Source organism: Elephas maximus, chromosome 7, assembly GCF_024166365.1.
Source record: "Elephas maximus indicus isolate mEleMax1 chromosome 7, mEleMax1 primary haplotype, whole genome shotgun sequence".
In the NCBI taxonomy this organism is placed as follows: Eukaryota; Metazoa; Chordata; class Mammalia; order Proboscidea; family Elephantidae; genus Elephas; species Elephas maximus.
Genome location: NC_064825.1, coordinates 104,321,600 through 104,325,611, shown reverse-complemented (window position 1 = coordinate 104,325,611; position 4,012 = coordinate 104,321,600). Strand labels below are relative to the sequence as shown.

Here is a 4,012-nt window from a genome sequence, read left to right as displayed (position 1 = left end):
AAAATGATAATGCAGAGTCTCTTATTCTAAAATTATTAACAGTTTCAAGACAACAATCACCCAGTGCTGCAAAGCATTAAACCAAGTGTGGGGCCCTTCTGACTTCACAGGGTGCACCCCCATGGAGATGGCTTGGAGGATGTTTTATAGAGTGGTAATAATAAAAATTTAGATGTATAATGCACACTTTAAGAGTGCTGGTGATGCAGTGTTTAAGCACTCAGCTGCTAAGCAAAAAGTCAACAGTTGGAGACCACCAGTCACTCCGTAGGAGAAAGATGTAGTAGTCCACTTCTTTAAAGACTACAGCCTTGGAAACCCCACAGGGTAGTTCCTCTCTGTCCTATAGGGATGCTACAAACCAGAACTGACTCCACACCAATGGGTAACCCACACTTTAGGTCTCTGAATCCTGTTAAACTCTTCGAAAATGAGAGATTGTCATCACCAGAATCACCAGTATAATTATTATTTCCTTAGGAGTCCTCTGCCTTGGCAATTCCCAGTGTTTCAGAGCTGTTGGAGTTTTAAAATCTCAACCAAGCAACGTAGATACATTTCATTAGAAGAGACAAAATTAAGCCTAAAACCAAGCATAAAGAATGAACTCAATGAAGAGAATTCTCCACCCACAATTCAGGAAACCACAGCCATTCACATTTCCTTCAATCTATTATCATTTCTGGAAACTTGGTGGTGCAGTGGTTAAGAGCTCAGCTGCTAACCCAAAGGCCAGCAGTTCAAATCCAACAGCCACTCCCTGGAAACCATGTGGGGAAGTTCTACTCTGTCCTAAAGGGTCACTATGAGTTGAAACCAACCCAACCTTAGTGGGTTTTTGTGTGTTTGTTTGTTTTTGTTTATTACAATTTCAGATACTCTGGTAATAAAGAATGCTTACAGTAACTAACATTTACTAACAATTTAGTGCCAACTAAGAGCTTTAAAAAAAAAAAAAAAAAGAGCTTTACATGGTTTATTTTATTTTATCCTGAAAATCCTAAAGAAATCATGTTTTGCTGAAGTTCACGCTATAAGTAGCAAAGCTAACATTTAAACTCAAGGCTGTCTTATTCAGGCATTAACCATTATGACATACTAGGCCCTGTCACCCATTCCTCCCAAATATGCATACAAGAAATGATACATAAAATCTCCTACACACAGCACAACTATTAATATATATCTGTCAATGTGAAAGACTAGTTAGGATAATAATAACAGTAAGTTTTCATCCAAATAATACAGTAAGAATAAATGGTAAACCTTTCCTTTTGGAAGCAGGAAATAAAAAAAGAGACAATGAGACTTCATGTGGCAGAAGATTAGAAAGTACAGAAAGAGAAAATTGAGAAGAAATACACATTCATTCATATTTGCCCAGGACATTTTATTTTTGTTTTGCTATTGCCAAAGTAGTGGGCTTTCATTGCATGATTTATGAAGATTTGAGAGTTTCATGATTCTTATACCTTCTGCTGTAAGGGATACTTCCCAAGAAATTTCTTAAAAAGTGGTCCTATTAATGGCTGAGGATGACAGAATCTATAGCCCTATTGCTCAGAGTGTATAGACCACCTGCTTCGGAAACATCTGGGTCATTTGCTTAAAATGTGCATATGTAAATACAATAACACTCTACTGAATTAGAATGTCTAGAGCCATGTCCTAGGAATCTGCCTTTTAACACAACCTAACAGATTCTGTCAGTATTTTAAAGGTCAACAACCATAGATGATAAATAAATCTAAATGGAATATTTTTATACTGATAAATAATTTCCTGCCTGGGACTTTCTCAAAATATCTATATGCCATTATCAAACTGCTTGTGACAAATAGTGTTCACCTGATCTTGATCCATAGAAATTCTCTTCTCTTCACCATTTAAAGAATAAAGTCATTTTATGTTGGCTTGATTATTTTCCAGTTGAAGTCACTATTTGACCCCACAACTTCTTCATAGCATTTTTCACTTCTGTGTTTCTAAGGCTGTATATTAAGGGATTTAACATGGGAGTGATCATGGTATAAAAGACAACCACAGCTTTATCAATGGAGAAGGTAGTTGCTGGGCGCAGATACACAAATATGCAGGGCACAAAGAATAAGATGACTACTGTGATGTGAGAGACACAGGTGGAAAGGGCTTTGCACCTCCCTTCCAAGCTATGGGCCCTTAGGGAGTGCAAGATGACCACATAGGAGACCACCAAAAGAAGGAAGTTTAACAAGCATATGAATCCACTGTTGGCAGCAACAAAGAGACCAAGGATATGAGTGCCCATGCAAATGAGTTCCAACAAAGGGATCAAGTCACACATGAAGTGGTCTAGGACATTGGGGCCACAGAAGGGCAGCCAGACTATGAAGAGGACCTGAATGGTTGCATGGACAAAGCCTCCAGCCCAGGCTACTCCCACCAGGAGAAGGCACAGCCTATGGCTCATAAGGGTCGTGTAGTGCAGGGGTTTGCAGATGGCCACGTAGCGGTCATACGCCATCACTGTCAGCAGGATGATCTCAGCGGCACCAAAAAGATGCTCAGCAAAGATTTGAGTCATACACCCACCAAAAGAGATGGTTTTTCTCCTGTAAGACTGTCAGCTAGCATTTTGGGGGTCATGGCTGAAGAAGAGCAGCCATCTATAAGGGATAAGTAAAACAAGAAGAAGTACATGGGGGATCCTAAAGACCTCTTGGTGCTGATCATGATCATGATGAGCAGGTTGCCTGCCAGGGTAACCAAATAGACAATTAAAACCACAGCAAATGAAAATTTTTGAAGCTCTATGTTCTCTGTCAGGCCCAGGAGGATAAATTCCGTCACATTATTCATCCTCTTCATCACTTCAGCTTAGGTGACAGGTGATGTCCCTGAAAATAAGTCACACTCATCCTCAATACTGACACTTTTGCTTAATAAATAAAAATATCCATGGGACATCTTATTTCTAGTTTCACAGAATGCAAGTACAACTACAAAACCACATCAAAAGTTTTATTTTTTATATTCTACATGTGACACCATAGTATTTATTTTGGTCTTTATAATATTATACAATTTATAATTTTCTACAATAAAAATGGGTACTTTTCATGTTAACAAAAACATATACTACACCATCAAGTTTCAAAAGCCAATGCATGATATGGCCATGTACATAGAACATTCACAGATGCCCAAGTTGCATGTATTTTCTTCAAAGAGGTCAAGTGTATTTTTCAGAGAAAAAGCCAAAATTGTTCAACTAATTTAAATCATACAAAAAAATTCAAAGACATATAGGATTCTTCTACCTCTTTACACCATGAGCCATCCTTTTTCCTACTTTGTCAGCCTGGGAGATTTTCTACTTCCTCAAATGTGAAAGACAGTACTGCTACATTCTCCCAATCTCAGAGATGGGGTAAGTAGCACCTGTCACATTGTACCAAGCTCTTCTGTCTGTGTGCAACACTATGGGTCCTTAAAAACAAATATCTTGCCTTACTACTTTTATAGGTTTATTCATTTTTCTATTTTTAATTTATTTTTTACATTGAGAATGTTTTATTAAAGAAACGATTTTTAAAAGCTAAATATTTGGGATTTTGAAAGTTGGTCATTCACATAATGAAACATTAAACCAAAAAACCCAAACCCATTGCCTATTGAGTCAATTAGGACTAACAGCAACCCTATATGACAGAGCAGAACTGACCCATAGAGTTTCCAAAGAGCAGCTCGTGGATTCAAACTGATGAACTTTTAGTTAGCAGCCAAGGTCTTAAGCACTGCACCGCTAAGGCTCACTCAGCCATCAAGAGAAATGAAATCCCGATTCATGCTACGATGCCTATGAACCTTAAAAAGAGTACATTGAGTGATATGTCAGTCACAAAAGAACAAATATTGTATGTTCTCACTTATGTGAAATATCTAGAATAGACAAATGCACAGAGACAAAAATAGATCAGTGGTCATTATTTCATTATTCATCTTCTAAAGCTATATTCCCAAACACAGATAA

General features: G+C 37.7%; 1 pseudogene; it reads right to left on the bottom strand.

Moving 5' to 3' along the window:
- Nucleotides 1-1,918: 1,918 nt before the first annotated feature.
- On the bottom strand, nucleotides 1,919-2,838 carry LOC126079827 (olfactory receptor 4C12-like; annotated as a pseudogene).
- Nucleotides 2,839-4,012: the final 1,174 nt, after the last annotated feature.